The sequence below is a fragment of the Melanerpes formicivorus genome, unplaced genomic scaffold (genome assembly GCF_026170545.1).
Source record: "Melanerpes formicivorus ecotype bairdi unplaced genomic scaffold, bMelFor1.0.p_v2 SCAF_86, whole genome shotgun sequence".
In the NCBI taxonomy this organism is placed as follows: Eukaryota; Metazoa; Chordata; class Aves; order Piciformes; family Picidae; genus Melanerpes; species Melanerpes formicivorus.
Genome location: NW_027142438.1, coordinates 2,472,641 through 2,493,715, shown reverse-complemented (window position 1 = coordinate 2,493,715; position 21,075 = coordinate 2,472,641).

Here is a 21,075-nt window from a genome sequence, read left to right as displayed (position 1 = left end):
TCTACAACAGCTCAGGACAAGCACCCTGAAGCCTCCTGCTATACAACAGCTCAGAACGAGCATCATGATGCCTCCTGCTCTACAACAGCTCAGGACAAGATCCTGAAGCCTTCTACTCTAAAGCAGCTCAAGACAAGCTCCTGTAGCCTTCTACTCTACAGCAGCCCAGCACAAGCACCCTGAAGCCTTCTGCTGTACAACAGCTCAGGACAAGCACCCTGAAGCCTCCTGCTCTACAACAGCTCAGGACAAGCACCTTGATCCCTCCTGCTCTGCAACGGCTCAGGACAAGATCCTGAAGCCTTCGGCTCTACAGCAGCTCACGACAAGCTCCTGAATCCTTCGGCTCTACAGCAGCTCAGGACAAGGACTCTGATACCTCCTGCTCCACAACAGCTCAGGAGAAGCACCCTGAAGCCTCCTCCTGTACAACAGCTCAGGAGAAGCACCCTGAAGCCTTTTGCTCCACAACAGGTCAGGACAAGCACCCTGAAGCCTCCTGCTGTACAACTGCTCAGGACAAGCACCCTGATACCTCCTGCTCTAGAGCAGCTCAGGACAATCCCCCTGAAGCCTTCTGCACTTCAACAGCTCAGGACAAGCACCCAGAAGCCTCCTGCTCTGCAACAGCTCAGAAAAAGCATCCTGATGCCTCCTGATCTACAACAGCTCAGGACAAGATCCTGAAGCCTTCTGCTCTAAAACAGCTCAGGACAAGATCCTGAAGCCTTCTGCTGTACAACAGCTCAGGACAAGCACCCTGAAGCCTCCTGCTCTACAACAGCTCAGGACCTGCACGCTGATGCCTCCTGCTTTACAACAGCTCAGGAAAAGCACCCTGAAGCCTTCTGCCCTTGAAGAGCTCAGGATAACATCCTGAAGCCTTCTGCTCTACAGCTGCTCAGGAGAAGTTCCTGAATCCTCCTTCTCTACAACATCGCAGTACAAGCACCCTGAAGCCTCCTGCTCTTCAACAGCACAGGACAAGATCCTGAAGCCTCCTGCTCTACAACAGCTCAGGACAAGGTCCTGAAACGTTCGGCTCTACAGCAGGTCAGGACAAGATCCTGAAGCCCTCTGCTCTACAACAGCTCAGGACAAGCACCCTGAAGCCTTCTGTTCTTCAACAGCTCAGGACAAGCTCCCTGAAGCCTTCTACTCTACAGCAGCTCAGTACAAGCACCCTGATGCCTCCTGCTCTACAACAGCTCAGTGGAAGCACGCTGATGCCTCCTGTTCTAGAGCAGCGCAGGACAAGCACCTGGAAGCCTTCTGCTCTTAAAGAGCTCAGGACAAGCTTCGGAAGCCTTCTACTCTATAGTGTTCAGGATAAGCACCCTGAAGCTTCCTGCTCTACAACAGCTCAGGACAAGCTCCCTGAAGCCTTCTGCTCTACAGCAGCTCACGACAAGATCCTGAAGCCCTCTGATCTACAACAGCTCAGGACAAGCACCCTGAAACCTTCAGCTCATCAAGAGCACAGGTCAAGTTCCTGAAGCCTTCTGCTCTGCAGCAGCTCAGAAAAAGCACCCTGAAGCCTTCAGCTCTTCCACAGCTCAGGACAAGCTCATGAAGCCTTCTACTGTACAGCAGCTCAGGACAAACAACCTGATGCCTTCTGCTCTTCAACAGCTCAGGACAAGCTCCCTGAAGCTTTCTGCTGTACAACAGCTCAGGACAAGCACCCTGAAGCCTCCTGCTGTACAACAGCTCAGTACAAGCACCCTGAAGCCTTGTGCTCTACAAGAGGTCAGGACAAGTACCCTAATGCCTCCTGCTCTACAACAGCTCAAAAGAAGCACGCTGATGCCTCCTGCTCTAGAACAGCCCAGGACAAGCACCTAGAAGCCTTCTGCTCTTGAAGAGCTCAGGACAAGCTCCGGAAGGCTTCTACTCTATAGGAGCTCAGGATAAGCACCCTGAAGACTTCTGCTCTACAACAGCTCAGGGTAAGATCCTGAAGCCTTCTGCTATACAGCACCTCAGGACAAGTTCCTGCAGCCTTCTGCTCTACAGCAGTGCAGGACAAGCACCCTGAAGCCTTCTGCTCTTCAGCAGCTCAGGACAAGATCCTGAAGCCTTGTGCTCTTCAGCAGCTCAGGACAAGATCCTGCAGCTTTGTGCTCTACAACAGCTCAGGACAAGCACCTTAAACCTCCTCCTGTACAACAGCTCAGGAGAAGCACCCTGAAGCCTTCTGCTCCACAACAGCTCAGGACAAGCACCCTGAAGCCTCCTGCTCTAGAGCAGCTCAGGACAAGATCCTGAAGCCTTCTGCTCTACAACAGCTGAGGACAAGATCCTGAAGCCTTCTGCTCTACAACAGCTCAGGACAAGATCCTGAAGCCTTCTACTCTACAACAGCTCAGGACAAGCACCCTGAAGCCTTCTGCTCTACAACAGCTCAGAACTAGATCCTGAAGCCTTCTGCTCTACAAGAGCTCAGAACTAGATCCTGAAGCCTTCTGCTCTACACGAGCTCAGGACAAGCACCCTGAAGCCTTCTGCTCTACAACAGCTCAGGACAAGCACCCTGAAGCCTCCTGCTCTACAACAGCTCAGGACAAGATCCTGAAGCCTTCTGCTCTACAACAGCTCAGGACCAGATCCTGAAGCCTTCTGCTCTACAATAGCTCAGGACAAGCACCCTGAAGCCTCCTGCTCTACAACAGCTCAGGACAAGATCCTGAAGCCTTCTGCTCTAAAACAGCTCAGGACAAGGTCCTGAAGCCTTCTGTTCTACAACAGCTCAGGACAAGCACCCTGAATCCTCCTGCTCTAGAGCAGCTCAGGAGAAGCCCCCTGAAGCGTTCTGCATTTCAACAGCTCAGGACAAGCACCCAGAAGCCTCCTGCTATACAACAGCTCAGAACGAGCATCATGATGCCTCCTGCTCTACAACAGCTCAGGACAAGATCCTGAAGCCTTCTGCTATGCAACAGCTCAGAACGAGCATCATGATGCCTCCTGCTCTACAACAGCTCAGGACAAGATCCTGAAGCCTTCTGCTCTAAAACAGCTCAGGACAAGGACCTGAAGCCTCCTGCTGTACAACAGCTCAGGACAAGCACCCTGAAGCCTCCTTCTGTACAACAGCTCAGTACAAGCACCCTGAAGCCTTGTTCTCTACAAGAGCTCAGGACAAGTACCCTGATGCCTCCTGCTCTACAACAGCTCAAAAGAAGCATGCTGATGCCTCCTGCTCTAGAACAGCCCAGGACAAGCACCTAGAAGCCTTCTGCTCTTGAAGAGCTCAGGACAAGCTCCGGAAGGCTTCTACTCTATAGGAGCTCAGGATAAGCACCCTGAGGCTTCTTGCTCTACAACAGCTCATGACAAGCTCCCTGAAGACTTCTGCTCTACAACAGCTCAGGGTAAGATCCTGAAGCCTTCTGCTATACAGCACCTCAGGACAAGTTCCTGCAGCCTTCTGCTCTACAGCAGTGCAGGAGAAGCACGCTGAATCCTTCTGCTCTTCAGCAGCTCAGGACAAGATCCTGAAGCCTTGTGCTCTTCAGCAGCTCAGGACAAGATCCTGAAGCTTTGTGCTCTACAACAGCTCAGGACAAGCACCTTAAACCTCCTGCTGTACAACAGCTCAGGAGAAGCACCCTGAAGCCTTCTGCTCCACAACAGCTCAGGACAAGCACCCTGAAGCCACCTGCTGTACAACAGCTCAGGACAAGCACCCTGAATCCTCCTGCTCTAGATCAGCTCAGGAGAAGCCCCCTGAAGACTTCTGCTCTTCAACAGCTCAGGACAAGCGCCCAGAAGCCTCCTGCTATACAACAGCTCAGAACGAGCATCATGATGCCTCCTGCTCTACAACAGCTCAGGACAAGATCCTGAAGCCTTCTGCTCTACAACAGCTCAGGACAAGCACCCTGAAGCCTCTTGCTATAGAACAGCTCAGAACGAGCATCATGATGCCTCCTGCTCTACAACAGCTCAGGACAAGATCCTGAAGCCTTCTGTTCTACAACAGCTCAGGACAAGCACCCTGAATCCTCCTACTCTAGAGCAGCTCAGGAGAAGCCCCCTGAAGCCTTCTGCTCTTCAACAGCTCAGGACAAGCACCCAGAAGCCTCCTGCTATAGAACAGCTCAGAACGGGCATCATGATGCCTCCTGCTCTACAACAGCTCAGGACAAGGTCCTGAAGCCTTCTGTTCAACAACAGCTCAGGACAAGCACCCTGAATCCTCCTACTCTAGAGCAGCTCAGGAGAACCCCTCTGAAGCCTTCTGCTCTTCAACAGCTCAGGACAAGATCCTGAAGCCTTCTGCTATGCAAAAGCTCAGAATGAGCATCATGATGCCTCCTGCTCTACAACAGCTCAGCACAAGATCCTGAAGCCTTCTGCTCTACAACAGCTCAGAACGAGCATCGTGATGCCTTCTGCTCTACAACAGCTCAGGACAAGATCCTGAAGCCTTCTGCTCTACAAGAGCTCAGGACAAGATCCTGAAGCCTTCTGCTCTACAACAGCTCAGGACAAGCACCCTGAAGCCTCCTGCTATAGAACAGCTCAGAACGAGCATCATGATGCCTCCTGCTCTACAACAGCTGAGGACAAGATCCTGAAGCCTTCTGCTCTAAAACAGCTCAGGACAAGGTCCTGAAGCCTCCTGCTGTACAACAGCTCAGGACAAGCACCCTGAATCCTCCTGCTCTAGAGCAGCTCAGGAGAAGCCCCCTGAAGCCTCCTGCTCTACAACAGCTCAGGACAAGCACCCAGAATCCTCCTGCTATACAACAGCTCAGAACGGCCATCATGATGCCTCCTGCTCTACAACAGCTCACGACAAGATCCTGAAGCCTTCGGCTCTACAGCAGCTCACGACAAGCTCCTGAATCCTTCGGCTCTACAGCAGCTCAGGACAAGTACCCTGAAGCCTTCTGCTCTACAACAGCTCAGGACAAGTTCCTGAAGCCTTCTGCTCTACAACAGCTCAGGATAGGCACCCTGAAGCCTTCTGCTCCACAACAGCTCAGGACAAGCACCCTGAAACCTCCTGCTGTACAAGAGCTCTGGACAAGCACCCTGAATCATTGTGCTCTTCAATAGCTCAGGACAAGCACCCTGAATCCTCCTGCTCTACAGCAGCTCAGGACAAGATCCGTGAAGCCTTCTGCTCTATAGCGGCTCAAGACAAGATCCTGAAGCCTTCGGCTCTACAACAGCTCAGGACAAGCACCTTAAACCTCCTCCTGTACAACAGCTCAGGACAAGCACCCTGAAGCCTTCTGCTCTTCAGCAGCTCAGGACAAGATCCTGAAGCCTTGTGCTCTTCAGCAGCTCAGCACAAGATCCTGAAGCTTTGTGCTCTACAACAGCTCAGGACAAGCACCTTAAACCTCCTCTTGTACAACAGCTCAGGACAAGATCCTGAAGCCTTCTGCTCTACAACAGCTCAGGACAAGCACCCTGAAGCCTCCTGCTCTTCAACAGCACAGGACAAGATCCTGAAGCCTCCTGCTCTACAACAGCTCAGGACAAGGTCCTGAAACGTTCGGCTCTACTGCAGGTCAGGACAAGATCCTGAAGCCCTCTGCTCTACAACAGCTCAGGACAAGCACCCTGAAGCCTTCTGTTCTTCAACAGCTCAGGACAAGCTCCCTGAAGCCTTCGATTCAACAGCAGCTCAGTACAAGCACCCTGATGCCTCCTGCTCTTCAACAGCTCAATGGAAGCACGCTGATGCCTCCTGTTCTAGAGCAGCGCAGGACAAGCACCTGGAAGCCTTCTGCTCTTAAAGAGCTCAGGACAAGCTCCGGAAGCCTTCTACTCTATAGTGTTCAGGATAAGCACCCTGAAGCTTCCTGCTCTACAACAGCTCAGGACAAGCTCCCTGAAGCCTTCTGCTCTACAGCAGCTCACGACAAGATCCAGAAGCCCTCTGACCTACAACAGCTCAGGACAAGCACCCTGAAACCTTCAGCTCTTCAAGAGCACAGGTCAAGTTCCTGAAGCCTTCTTCTCTACAGCGGCTCAGAACAAGCACCCTGAAGCCTTCAGCTCTTCAACAGCTGAGGACAAGCTCATGAAGCCTTCTACTGTACAGCAGCTCAGGACAAGCAACCTGATGCCTTCTGCTCTTCAACAGCTCAGGACAAGCTCCCTGAAGCTTTCTGCTGTACAACAGCTCAGGACAAGCACCCTGAAGCCTCCTGCTGTACAACAGCTCAGTACAAGCACCCTGAAGCCTTGTGCTCTACAAGAGCTCAGGACAAGTACCCTGATGCCTCCTGCTCTACAACAGCTCAAAAGAAGCATGCTGATGCCTCCTGCTCTAGAACAGCCCAGGACAAGCACCTAGAAGCCTTCTGCTCTTGAAGAGCTCAGGACAAGCTCCGGAAGGCTTCTACTCTATAGGAGCTCAGGATAAGCACCCTGAAGACTTCTGCTCTACAACAGCTCAGGGTAAGATCCTGAAGCCTTCTGCTATACAGCACCTCAGGACAAGTTCCTGCAGACTTCTGCTCCACAACAGCTCAGGACAAGCACCCTGAAGCCTCCTGCTGTACAACAGCTCAGGACAAGCACCCTGAATCCTCCTGCTCTAGAGCAGCTCAGGAGAAGCCCCCTGAAGCCTTCTGCTCTTCAACAGCTCAGGACAAGCACCCAGAAGCCTCCTGCTATACAACAGCTCAGAACGAGCATCATGATGCCTCCTGCTCTACAACAGCTCAGGACGAGATCCCGAAGCCTTCTGCTCTACAACAGCTCAGGACAAGATCCTGAAGCCTTCTACTCTACAACAGCTCAGGACAAGCACCCTGAAGCCTCCTGCTATACAACAGCTCAGAATGAGCATCATGATGCCTCCTGCTCTACAACAGCTCAGGACAAGATCCTGAAGCCTTCTGCTCTAAAAGAGCTCAGCACAAGGTCCTGAAGCCTTCTGCTCTACAACAGCTCAGGACAAGCACCCTGAATCCTCCTGCTCTAGAGCAGCTCAGGAGAAGCCCCCTGAAGCGTTCTGCTCTTCAACAGCTCAGGACAAGCACCCATAAGCCTCCTCCTATACAACAGCTCAGAACGAGCATCATGATGCCTCCTGCTCTACAACAGCTCAGGACAAGATCCTGAAGCCTTCTGCTATGCAACAGCTCAGAACGAGCATCATGATGCCTCCTGCTCTACAACAGCTCAGGACAAGATCCTGAAGCCTCCCGCTCTAGAGCAGCTCAGGACAAGCCCCGTGAAGCCTTCTGCTCTTCAACAGCTCAGGACAAGCACCCAGAAGCCTCCTGCTCTACAACAGCTCAGAACAAGAATCCTGATGCCTCCTGATCTACAACAGCTCAGGACAAGATCCTGAAGCCTTCTGCTCTAAAACAGCTCAGGACAAGATCCTGAAGCCTTCTGCTCTACAACAGCTCAGGACAAGCACGCTGAAGCCTCCTGCTCTTCAACAGCACAGGACAAGATCCTGAAGCCTTCTGCTCTACAACAGCTCAGGACAAGCACCCTGAAGCCTCCTGCTCTACAACAGCTCAGGACCTGCACGCTGATGCCTCCTGCTTTACAACAGCTCAGGAAAAGCACCCTGAAGCCTTCTGCCCTTGAAGAGCTCAGGATAACATCCTGAAGCCTTCTGCTCTACAGCTGCTCAGGAGAAGTTCCTGAATCCTCCTGCTCTACAACATCGCAGTACAAGCACCCTGAAGCCTCCTGCTCTTCAACAGCACAGGACAAGATCCTGAAGCCTCCTGCTCTACAACAGCTCAGGACAAGGTCCTGAAACGTTCGGCTCTACAGCAGGTCAGGACAAGATCCTGAAGCCCTCTGCTCTACAACAGCTCAGGACAAGCACCCTGAAGCCTTCTGTTCTTCAACAGCTCAGGACAAGCTCCCTGAAGCCTTCTACTCTACAGCAGCTCAGTACAAGCACCCTGATGCCTCCTGCTCTACAACAGCTCAGTGGAAGCACGCTGAAGCCTCCTGTTCTAGAGCAGCGCAGGACAAGCACCTGGAAGCCTTCTGCTCTTAGAGAGCTCAGGACAAGCTTCGGAAGCCTTCTACTCTATAGTGTTCAGGATAAGCACCCTGAAGCTTCCTGCTCTACAACAGCTCAGGACAAGCTCCCTGAAGCCTTCTGCTCTACAGCAGCTCACGACAAGATCCTGAAGCCCTCTGATCTACAACAGCTCAGGACAAGCACCCTGAAACCTTCAGCTCATCAAGAGCACAGGTCAAGTTCCTGAAGCCTTCTGCTCTGCAGCAGCTCAGAAAAAGCACCCTGAAGCCTTCTGCTCTTCCACAGCTCAGGACAAGCTCCCTGAAGCCTTCGATTCAACAGCAGCTCAGTACAAGCACCCTGATGCCTCCTGCTCTTCAACAGCTCAATGGAAGCACGCTGATGCCTCCTGTTCTAGAGCAGCGCAGGACAAGCACCTGGAAGCCTTCTGCTCTTAAAGAGCTCAGGACAAGCTCCGGAAGCCTTCTACTCTATAGTGTTCAGGATAAGCACCCTGAAGCTTCCTGCTCTACAACAGCTCAGGACAAGCTCCCTGAAGCCTTCTGCTCTACAGCAGCTCACGACAAGATCCAGAAGCCCTCTGACCTACAACAGCTCAGGACAAGCACCCTGAAACCTTCAGCTCTTCAAGAGCACAGGTCAAGTTCCTGAAGCCTTCTTCTCTACAGCGGCTCAGAACAAGCACCCTGAAGCCTTCAGCTCTTCAACAGCTGAGGACAAGCTCATGAAGCCTTCTACTGTACAGCAGCTCAGGACAAGCAACCTGATGCCTTCTGCTCTTCAACAGCTCAGGACAAGCTCCCTGAAGCTTTCTGCTGTACAACAGCTCAGGACAAGCACCCTGAAGCCTCCTGCTGTACAACAGCTCAGTACAAGCACCCTGAAGCCTTGTGCTCTACAAGAGCTCAGGACAAGTACCCTGATGCCTCCTGCTCTACAACAGCTCAAAAGAAGCATGCTGATGCCTCCTGCTCTAGAACAGCCCAGGACAAGCACCTAGAAGCCTTCTGCTCTTGAAGAGCTCAGGACAAGCTCCGGAAGGCTTCTACTCTATAGGAGCTCAGGATAAGCACCCTGAAGACTTCTGCTCTACAACAGCTCAGGGTAAGATCCTGAAGCCTTCTGCTATACAGCACCTCAGGACAAGTTCCTGCAGACTTCTGCTCCACAACAGCTCAGGACAAGCACCCTGAAGCCTCCTGCTGTACAACAGCTCAGGACAAGCACCCTGAATCCTCCTGCTCTAGAGCAGCTCAGGAGAAGCCCCCTGAAGCCTTCTGCTCTTCAACAGCTCAGGACAAGCACCCAGAAGCCTCCTGCTATACAACAGCTCAGAACGAGCATCATGATGCCTCCTGCTCTACAACAGCTCAGGACAAGATCCCGAAGCCTTCTGCTCTACAACAGCTCAGGACAAGATCCTGAAGCCTTCTACTCTACAACAGCTCAGGACAAGCACCCTGAAGCCTCCTGCTATACAACAGCTCAGAATGAGCATCATGATGCCTCCTGCTCTACAACAGCTCAGGACAAGATCCTGAAGCCTTCTGCTCTAAAAGAGCTCAGCACAAGGTCCTGAAGCCTTCTGCTCTACAACAGCTCAGGACAAGCACCCTGAATCCTCCTGCTCTAGAGCAGCTCAGGAGAAGCCCCCTGAAGCGTTCTGCTCTTCAACAGCTCAGGACAAGCACCCATAAGCCTCCTCCTATACAACAGCTCAGAACGAGCATCATGATGCCTCCTGCTCTACAACAGCTCAGGACAAGATCCTGAAGCCTTCTGCTATGCAACAGCTCAGAACGAGCATCATGATGCCTCCTGCTCTACAACAGCTCAGGACAAGATCCTGAAGCCTCCCGCTCTAGAGCAGCTCAGGACAAGCCCCGTGAAGCCTTCTGCTCTTCAACAGCTCAGGACAAGCACCCAGAAGCCTCCTGCTCTACAACAGCTCAGAACAAGAATCCTGATGCCTCCTGATCTACAACAGCTCAGGACAAGATCCTGAAGCCTTCTGCTCTAAAACAGCTCAGGACAAGATCCTGAAGCCTTCTGCTCTACAACAGCTCAGGACAAGCACGCTGAAGCCTCCTGCTCTTCAACAGCACAGGACAAGATCCTGAAGCCTTCTGCTCTACAACAGCTCAGGACAAGCACCCTGAAGCCTCCTGCTCTACAACAGCTCAGGACCTGCACGCTGATGCCTCCTGCTTTACAACAGCTCAGGAAAAGCACCCTGAAGCCTTCTGCCCTTGAAGAGCTCAGGATAACATCCTGAAGCCTTCTGCTCTACAGCTGCTCAGGAGAAGTTCCTGAATCCTCCTGCTCTACAACATCGCAGTACAAGCACCCTGAAGCCTCCTGCTCTTCAACAGCACAGGACAAGATCCTGAAGCCTCCTGCTCTACAACAGCTCAGGACAAGGTCCTGAAACGTTCGGCTCTACAGCAGGTCAGGACAAGATCCTGAAGCCCTCTGCTCTACAACAGCTCAGGACAAGCACCCTGAAGCCTTCTGTTCTTCAACAGCTCAGGACAAGCTCCCTGAAGCCTTCTACTCTACAGCAGCTCAGTACAAGCACCCTGATGCCTCCTGCTCTACAACAGCTCAAAAGAAGCATGCTGATGCCTCCTGCTCTAGAACAGCCCAGGACAAGCACCTAGAAGCCTTCTGCTCTTGAAGAGCTCAGGACAAGCTCCGGAAGGCTTCTACTCTATAGGAGCTCAGGATAAGCACCCTGAAGACTTCTGCTCTACAACAGCTCAGGGTAAGATCCTGAAGCCTTCTGCTATACAGCACCTCAGGACAAGTTCCTGCAGCCTTCTGCACTACAGCAGTGCAGGACAAGCACCCTGAAGCCTTCTGCTCTTCAGCAGCTCAGGACAAGATCCTGAAGCCTTGTGCTCTTCAGCAGCTCAGGACAAGATCCTGCAGCTTTGTGCTCTACAAGAGCTCAGGACAAGCACCTTAAACCTCCTCCTGTACAACAGCTCAGGAGAAGCACCCTGAAGCCTTCTGCTCCACAACAGCTCAGGACAAGCACCCTGAAGCCTCCTGCTCTAGAGCAGCTCAGGACAAGATCCTGAAGCCTTCTGCTCTACAACAGCTGAGGACAAGATCCTGAAGCCTTCTGCTCTACAACAGCTCAGGACAAGATCCTGAAGCCTTCTACTCTACAACAGCTCAGGACAAGCACCCTGAAGCCTTCTGCTCTACAACAGCTCAGAACTAGATCCTGAAGCCTTCTGCTCTACAAGAGCTCAGAACTAGATCCTGAAGCCTTCTGCTCTACAAGAGCTCAGGACAAGCACCCTGAAGCCTTCTGCTCTACAACAGCTCAGGACAAGCACCCTGAAGCCTCCTGCTCTACAACAGCTCAGGACAAGATCCTGAAGCCTTCTGCTCTACAACAGCTCAGGACCAGATCCTGAAGCCTTCCGCTCTACAATAGCTCAGGACAAGCACCCTGAAGCCTCCTGCTCTACAACAGCTCAGGACAAGATCCTGAAGCCTTCTGCTCTAAAACAGCTCAGGACAAGGTCCTGAAGCCTTCTGTTCTACAACAGCTCAGGACAAGCACCCTGAATCCTCCTACTCTAGAGCAGCTCAGGAGAAGCCCCCTGAAGCGTTCTGCATTTCAACAGCTCAGGACAAGCACCCAGAAGCCTCCTGCTATACAACAGCTCAGAACGAGCATCATGATGCCTCCTGCTCTACAACAGCTCAGGACAAGATCCTGAAGCCTTCTGCTATGCAACAGCTCAGAACGAGCATCATGATGCCTCCTGCTCTACAACAGCTCAGGACAAGATCCTGAAGCCTTCTGCTCTAAAACAGCTCAGGACAAGGACCTGAAGCCTCCTGCTGTACAACAGCTCAGGACAAGCACCCTGAAGCCTCCTTCTGTACAACAGCTCAGTACAAGCACCCTGAAGCCTTGTTCTCTACAAGAGCTCAGGACAAGTACCCTGATGCCTCCTGCTCTACAACAGCTCAAAAGAAGCACGCTGATGCCTCCTGCTCTAGAACAGCCCAGGACAAGCACCTAGAAGCCTTCTGCTCTTGAAGAGCTCAGGACAAGCTCCGGAAGGCTTCTACTCTATAGGAGCTCAGGATAAGCACCCTGAGGCTTCTTGCTCTACAACAGCTCATGACAAGCTCCCTGAAGACTTCTGCTCTACAACAGCTCAGGGTAAGATCCTGAAGCCTTCTGCTATACAGCACCTCAGGACAAGTTCCTGCAGCCTTCTGCTCTACAGCAGTGCAGGAGAAGCACGCTGAATCCTTCTGCTCTTCAGCAGCTCAGGACAAGATCCTGAAGCCTTGTGCTCTTCAGCAGCTCAGGACAAGATCCTGAAGCTTTGTGCTCTACAACAGCTCAGGACAAGCACCTTAAACCTCCTGCTGTACAACAGCTCAGGAGAAGCACCCTGAAGCCTTCTGCTCCACAACAGCTCAGGACAAGCACCCTGAAGCCACCTGCTGTACAACAGCTCAGGACAAGCACCCTGAATCCTCCTGCTCTAGATCAGCTCAGGAGAAGCCCCCTGAAGACTTCTGCTCTTCAACAGCTCAGGACAAGCGCCCAGAAGCCTCCTGCTATACAACAGCTCAGAACGAGCATCATGATGCCTCCTGCTCTACAACAGCTCAGGACAAGATCCTGAAGCCTTCTGCTCTACAACAGCTCAGGACAAGCACCCTGAAGCCTCTTGCTATAGAACAGCTCAGAACGAGCATCATGATGCCTCCTGCTCTACAACAGCTCAGGACAAGATCCTGAAGCCTTCTGTTCTACAACAGCTCAGGACAAGCACCCTGAATCCTCCTACTCTAGAGCAGCTCAGGAGAAGCCCCCTGAAGCCTTCTGCTCTTCAACAGCTCAGGACAAGCACCCAGAAGCCTCCTGCTATAGAACAGCTCAGAACGGGCATCATGATGCCTCCTGCTCTACAACAGCTCAGGACAAGGTCCTGAAGCCTTCTGTTCAACAACAGCTCAGGACAAGCACCCTGAATCCTCCTACTCTAGAGCAGCTCAGGAGAAGCCCTCTGAAGCCTTCTGCTCTTCAACAGCTCAGCACAAGATCCTGAAGCCTTCTGCTCTACAACAGCTCAGAACGAGCATCGTGATGCCTTCTGCTCTACAACAGCTCAGGACAAGATCCTGAAGCCTTCTGCTCTACAAGAGCTCAGGACAAGATCCTGAAGCCTTCTGCTCTACAACAGCTCAGGACAAGCACCCTGAAGCCTCCTGCTATAGAACAGCTCAGAACGAGCATCATGATGCCTCCTGCTCTACAACAGCTGAGGACAAGATCCTGAAGCCTTCTGCTCTAAAACAGCTCAGGACAAGGTCCTGAAGCCTCCTGCTGTACAACAGCTCAGGACAAGCACCCTGAATCCTCCTGCTCTAGAGCAGCTCAGGACAAGGTCCTGAAGCCTCCTGCTGTACAACAGCTCAGGACAAGCACCCTGAATCCTCCTGCTCTAGAGCAGCTCAGGAGAAGCCCCCTGAAGCCTCCTGCTCTACAACAGCTCAGGACAAGCACCCAGAATCCTCCTGCTATACAACAGCTCAGAACGGCCATCATGATGCCTCCTGCTCTACAACAGCTCAGGACAAGATCCTGAAGCCTTCGGCTCTACAGCAGCTCACGACAAGCTCCTGAATCCTTCGGCTCTACAGCAGCTCAGGACAAGTACCCTGAAGCCTTCTGCTCTACAACAGCTCAGGACAAGTTCCTGAAGCCTTCTGCTCTACAACAGCTCAGGACAAGTTCCTGAAGCCTTCTGCTCTACAACAGCTCAGGATAGGCACCCTGAAGCCTTCTGCTCCACAACAGCTCAGGACAAGCACCCTGAAACCTCCTGCTGTACAAGAGCTCTGGACAAGCACCCTGAATCATTGTGCTCTTCAATAGCTCAGGACAAGCACGCTGAATCCTCCTGCTCTACAGCAGCTCAGGACAAGATCCGTGAAGCCTTCTGCTCTATAGCGGCTCAAGACAAGATCCTGAAGCCTTCGGCTCTACAACAGCTCAGGACAAGCACCTTAAACCTCCTCCTGTACAACAGCTCAGGACAAGCACCCTGAAGCCTTCTGCTCTTCAGCAGCTCAGGACAAGATCCTGAAGCCTTGTGCTCTTCAGCAGCTCAGCACAAGATCCTGAAGCTTTGTGCTCTACAACAGCTCAGGACAAGCACCTTAAACCTCCTCCTGTACAACAGCTCAGGACAGGATCCTGAAGCCTTCTGCTCTACAACAGCTCAGGACAAGCACCCTGAAGCCTTCTGTTCTTCAACAGCTCAGGACAAGCTCCCTGAAGCCTTCGATTCAACAGCAGCTCAGTACAAGCACCCTGATGCCTCCTGCTCTTCAACAGCTCAATGGAAGCACGCTGATGCCTCCTGTTCTAGAGCAGCGCAGGACAAGCACCTGGAAGCCTTCTGCTCTTAAAGAGCTCAGGACAAGCTCCGGAAGCCTTCTACTCTATAGTGTTCAGGATAAGCACCCTGAAGCTTCCTGCTCTACAACAGCTCAGGACAAGCTCCCTGAAGCCTTCTGCTCTACAGCAGCTCACGACAAGATCCAGAAGCCCTCTGACCTACAACAGCTCAGGACAAGCACCCTGAAACCTTCAGCTCTTCAAGAGCACAGGTCAAGTTCCTGAAGCCTTCTTCTCTACAGCGGCTCAGAACAAGCACCCTGAAGCCTTCAGCTCTTCAACAGCTCAGGACAAGCTCATGAAGCCTTCTACTGTACAGCAGCTCAGGACAAGCAACCTGATGCCTTCTGCTCTTCAACAGCTCAGGACAAGCTCCCTGAAGCTTTCTGCTGTACAACAGCTCAGGACAAGCACCCTGAAGCCTCCTGCTGTACAACAGCTCAGTACAAGCACCCTGAAGCCTTGTGCTCTACAAGAGCTCAGGACAAGTACCCTGATGCCTCCTGCTCTACAACAGCTCAAAAGAAGCATGCTGATGCCTCCTGCTCTAGAACAGCCCAGGACAAGCACCTAGAAGCTTTCTGCTCTTGAAGAGCTCAGGACAAGCTCCGGAAGGCTTCTACTCTATAGGAGCTCAGGATAAGCACCCTGAAGACTTCTGCTCTACAACAGCTCAGGGTAAGATCCTGAAGCCTTCTGCTATACAGCACCTCAGGACAAGTTCCTGCAGACTTCTGCTCCACAACAGCTCAGGACAAGCACCCTGAAGCCTCCTGCTGTACAACAGCTCAGGACAAGCACCCTGAATCCTCCTGCTCTAGAGCAGCTCAGGAGAAGCCCCCTGAAGCCTTCTGCTCTTCAACAGCTCAGGACAAGCACCCAGAAGCCTCCTGCTATACAACAGCTCAGAACGAGCATCATGATGCCTGTTGCTCTACAACAGCTCAGGACAAGATCCCGAAGCCTTCTGCTCTACAACAGCTCAGGACAAGATCCTGAAGCCTTCTACTCTACAACAGCTCAGGACAAGCACCCTGAAGCCTCCTGCTATACAACAGCTCAGAATGAGCATCATGATGCCTCCTGCTCTACAACAGCTCAGGACAAGATCCTGAAGCCTTCTGCTCTAAAAGACCTCAGCACAAGGTCCTGAAGCCTTCTGCTCTACAACAGCTCAGGACAAGCACCCTGAATCCTCCTACTCTAGAGCAGCTCAGGAGAAGCCCCCTGAAGCGTTCTGCTCTTCAACAGCTCAGGACAAGCACCCATAAGCCTCCTCCTATACAACAGCTCAGAACGAGCATCATGATGCCTCCTGCTCTACAACAGCTCAGGACAAGATCCTGAAGCCTTCTGCTATGCAACAGCTCAGAACGAGCATCATGATGCCTCCTGCTCTACAACAGCTCAGGACAAGATCCTGAAGCCTCCCGCTCTAGAGCAGCTCAGGACAAGCCCCGTGAAGCCTTCTGCTCTTCAACAGCTCAGGACAAGCACCCAGAAGCCTCCTGCTCTACAACAGCTCAGAACAAGAATCCTGATGCCTCCTGATCTACAACAGCTCAGGACAAGATCCTGAAGCCTTCTGCTCTAAAACAGCTCAGGACAAGATCCTGAAGCCTTCTGCTCTACAACAGCTCAGGACAAGCACGCTGAAGCCTCCTGCTCTTCAACAGCACAGGACAAGATCCTGAAGCCTCCTGCTCTACAACAGCTCAGGACAAGGTCCTGAAACGTTCGGCTTTACCGCAGGTCAGGACAAGATCCTGAAGCCCTCTGCTCTACAACAGCTCAGGACAAGCACCTTAAACCTCCTCCTTTACAACAGCTCAGGACAAGCACCCTGAAGCCTTCTGCTCTTCAGCAGCTCAGGACAAGATCCTGAAGCCTTGTGCTCTTCAGCAGCTCAGCACAAGATCCTGAAGCTTTGTGCTCTACAACAGCTCAGGACAAGCACCTTAAACCTCCTCCTGTACAACAGCTCAGGACAAGATCCTGAAGCCTTCTGCTCTACAACAGCTCAGGACAAGCACCCTGAAGCCTCCTGCTCTTCAACAGCACAGGACAAGATCCTGAAGCCTCCTGCTCTACAACAGCTCAGGACAAGGTCCTGAAACGTTCGGCTCTACCGCAGGTCAGGACAAGATCCTGAAGCCCTCTGCTCTACAACAGCTCAGGACAAGCACCCTGAAGCCTTCTGTTCTTCAACAGCTCAGGACAAGCTCCCTGAAGCCTTCGATTCAACAGCAGCTCAGTACAAGCACCCTGATGCCTCCTGCTCTACAACAGCTCAATGGAAGCACGCTGATGCCTCCTGTTCTAGAGCAGCGCAGGACAAGCACCTGGAAGCCTTCTGCTCTTAAAGAGCTCAGGACAAGCTCCGGAAGCCTTCTACTCTATAGTGTTCAGGATAAGCACCCTGAAGCTTCCTGCTCTACAACAGCTCAGGACAAGCTCCCTGAAGCCTTCTGCTCTACAGCAGCTCACGACAAGATCCAGAAGCCCTCTGACCTACAACAGCTCAGGACAAGCACCCTGAAACCTTCAGCTCTTCAAGAGCACAGGTCAAGTTCCTGAAGCCTTCTTCTCTACAGTGGCTCAGAACAAGCACCCTGAAGCCTTCAGCTCTTCAACAGCTCAGGACAAGCTCATGAAGCCTTCTACTGTACAGCAGCTCAGGACAAGCAACCTGATGCCTTCTGCTCTTCAACAGCTCAGGACAAGCTCCCTGAAGCTTTCTGCTGTACAACAGCTCAGGACAAGCACCCTGAAGCCTCCTGCTGTACAACAGCTCAGTACAAGCACCCTGAAGCCTTGTGCTCTACAAGAGCTCAGGACAAGTACCCTGATGCCTCCTGCTCTACAACAGCTCAAAAGAAGCATGCTGATGCCTCCTGCTCTAGAACAGCCCAGGACAAGCACCTAGAAGCCTTCTGCTCTTGAAGAGCTCAGGACAAGCTCCGGAAGGCTTCTACTCTATAGGAGCTCAGGATAAGCACCCTGAAGACTTCTGCTCTACAACAGCTCAGGGTAAGATCCTGAAGCCTTCTGCTATACAGCACCTCAGGACAAGTTCCTGCAGACTTCTGCTCCACAACAGCTCAGGACAAGCACCCTGAAGCCTCCTGCTGTACAACAGCTCAGGACAAGCACCCTGAATCCTCCTGCTCTAGAGCAGCTCAGGAGAAGCCCCCTGAAGCCTTCTGCTCTTCAACAGCTCAGGACAAGCACCCAGAAGCCTCCTGCTATACAACAGCTCAGAACGAGCATCATGATGCCTCCCGCTCTACAACAGCTCAGGACAAGATCCTGAAGCCTTCTGCTCTACAACAGCTCAGGACAAGATCCTGAAGCCTTCTGCTCTACAACAGCTCAGGACAAGCACCCTGAAGCCTCCTGCTATACAACAGCTCAGAATGAGCATCATGATGCCTCCTGCTCTACAACAGCTCAGGACAAGATCCTGAAGCCTTCTGCTCTAAAAGAGCTCAGCACAAGGTCCTGAAGCCTTCTGCTCTACAACAGCTCAGGACAAGCACCCTGAATCCTCCTACTCTAGAGCAGCTCAGGAGAAGCCCCCTGAAGCGTTCTGCTCTTCAACAGCTCAGGACAAGCACCCATAAGCCTCCTCCTATACAACAGCTCAGAACGAGCATCATGATGCCTCCTGCTCTACAACAGCTCAGGACAAGATCCTGAAGCCTTCTGCTATGCAACAGCTCAGAACGAGCATCATGATGCCTCCTGCTCTACAACAGCTCAGGACAAGATCCTGAAGCCTCCCGCTCTAGAGCAGCTCAGGACAAGCCCCGTGAAGCCTTCTGCTCTTCAACAGCTCAGGACAAGCACCCAGAAGCCTCCTGCTCTACAACAGCTCAGAACAAGAATCCTGATGCCTCCTGCTCTACAACAGCTCAGGACAAGGTCCTGAAACGTTCGGCTCTACCGCAGGTCAGGACAAGATCCTGAAGCCCTCTGCTCTACAACAGCTCAGGACAAGCACCTAAAACCTCTTCCTTTACAACAGCTCAGGACAAGCACCCTGAAGCCTTCTGCTCTTCAGCAGCTCAGGACAAGATCCTGAAGCCTTGTGCTCTTCAGCAGCTCAGCACAAGATCCTGAAGCTTTGTGCTCTACAACAGCTCAGGACAAGCACCTTAAACCTCCTCCTGTACAACAGCTCAGGACAAGATCCTGAAGCCTTCTGCTCTACAACAGCTCAGGACAAGCACCCTGAAGCCTCCTGCTCTTCAACAGCACAGGACAAGATCCTGAAGCCTCCTGCTCTACAACAGCTCAGGACAAGGTCCTGAAACGTTCGGCTCTACCGCAGGTCAGGACAAGATCCTGAAGCCCTCTGCTCTACAACAGCTCAGGACAAGCACCCTGAAGCCTTCTGTTCTTCAACAGCTCAGGACAAGCTCCCTGAAGCCTTCGATTCAACAGCAGCTCAGTACAAGCACCCTGATGCCTCCTGCTCTACAACAGCTCAATGGAAGCACGCTGATGCCTCCTGTTCTAGAGCAGCGCAGGACAAGCACCTGGAAGCCTTCTGCTCTTAAAGAGCTCAGGACAAGCTCCGGAAGCCTTCTACTCTATAGTGTTCAGGATAAGCACCCTGAAGCTTCCTGCTCTACAACAGCTCAGGACAAGCTCCCTGAAGCCTTCTGCTCTACAGCAGCTCAGGACAAGATCCAGAAGCACTCTGACCTACAACAGCTCAGGACAAGCACCCTGAAACCTTCAGCTCTTCAAGAGCACAGGTCAAGTTCCTGAAGCCTTCTGCTCTACAGCGGCTCAGAACAAGCACCCTGAAGCCTTCAGCTCTTCAACAGCTCAGGACAAGCTCATGAAGCCTTCTACTGTACAGCAGCTCAGGACAAGCAACCTGATGCCTTCTGCTCTTCAACAGCTCAGGACAAGCTCCCTGAAGCTTTCTGCTGTACAACAGCTCAGGACAAGCACCCTGAAGCCTCCTGCTGTACAACAGCTCAGTACAAGCACCCTGAAGCCTTGTGCTCTACAAGAGCTCAGGACAAGTACCCTGATGCCTCCTGCTCTACAACAGCTCAAAAGAAGCATGCTGATGCCTCCTGCTCTAGAACAGCCCAGGACAAGCACCTAGAAGCCTTCTGCTCTTGAAGAGCTCAGGACAAGCTCCGGAAGGCTTCTACTCTATAGGAGCTCAGGATAAGCACCCTGAAGACTTCTGCTCTACAACAGCTCAGGGTAAGATCCTGAAGCCTTCTGCTATACAGCACCTCAGGACAAGTTCCTGCAGACTTCTGCTCCACAACAGCTCAGGACAAGCACCCTGAAGCCTCCTGCTGTACAACAGCTCAGGACAAGCACCCTGAAGCCTCCTGCTCTAGAGCAGCTCAGGAGAAGCCCCCTGAAGCCTTCTGCTCTTCAACAGCTCAGGACAAGCACCCAGAAGCCTCCTGCTATACAACAGCTCAGAACGAGCATCATGATGCCTCCTGCTCTACAACAGCTCAGGACAAGATCCTGAAGCCTTCTGCTCTACAACAGCTCAGGACAAGATCCTGAAGCCTTCTGCTCTACAACAGCTCAGGACAAGCACCCTGAAGCCTCCTGCTATACAACAGCTCAGAATGAGCATCATGATGCCTCCTGCTCTACAACAGCTCAGGACAAGATCCTGAAGCCTTCTGCTATGCAACAGCTCAGAACGAGCATCATGATGCCTCCTGCTCTACAACAGCTCAGGACAAGCACCCAGAAGCCTCCTGCTCTACAACAGCTCAGAACAAGCATCCTGATGCCTCCTGATCTACAACAGCTCAGGACAAGATCCTGAAGCCTTCTGCTCTAAAACAGCTCAGGACAAGATCCTGAAGCCTTCTGCTCTACAACAGCTCAGGACAAGCACGCTGAAGCCTCCTGCTCTTCAACAGCACAGGACAAGATCCTGAAGCCTCCTGCTCTACAACAGCTCAGGACAAGGTCCTGAAACGTTCGGCTCTACCGCAGGTCAGGACAAGATCCTGAAGCCCTCTGCTCTACAACAGCTCAGGACAAGCACCTTAAACCTCCTCCTGTACAACAGCTCAGGACAAGATCCTGAAGCCTTCTGCTCTAAAACAGCTCAGGACAAGATCCTGAAGCCTTCTGCTCTATAACAGCTCAGGACAAGCACCCTGAAGCCTCCTGCTCTTCAACAGCACAGGACAAGATCCTGAAGCCTCCTGCTCTACAACAGCTCAGGTCAAGGTCCTGAAACGTTCGGCTCTACCGCAGGTCAGGACAAGATCCTGAAGCCCTCTGCTCTACAACAGCTCAGGACAAGCACCCTGAAGCCTTCTGCTCTTCAACAGCCAAGGACAAGCTCCCTGAAGCCTTCAATTCAACAGCAGCTCAGTACAAGCACCCTGATGCCTCCTGCTCTACAACAGCTCAGTGGAAGCACGCTGATGCCTCCTGTTCTAGAGCAGCGCAGGACAAGCACCTGGAAGCCTTCTGCTCTTAAAGAGCTCAGGACAAGCTCCGGAAGCCTTCTACTCTATAGTGTTCAGGATAAGCACCCTGAAGCTTCCTGCTCTACAACAGCTCAGGACAAGCTCCCTGAAGCCTTCTGCTCTACAGCAGCTCAGGACAAGATCCAGAAGCCCTCTGACCTACAACA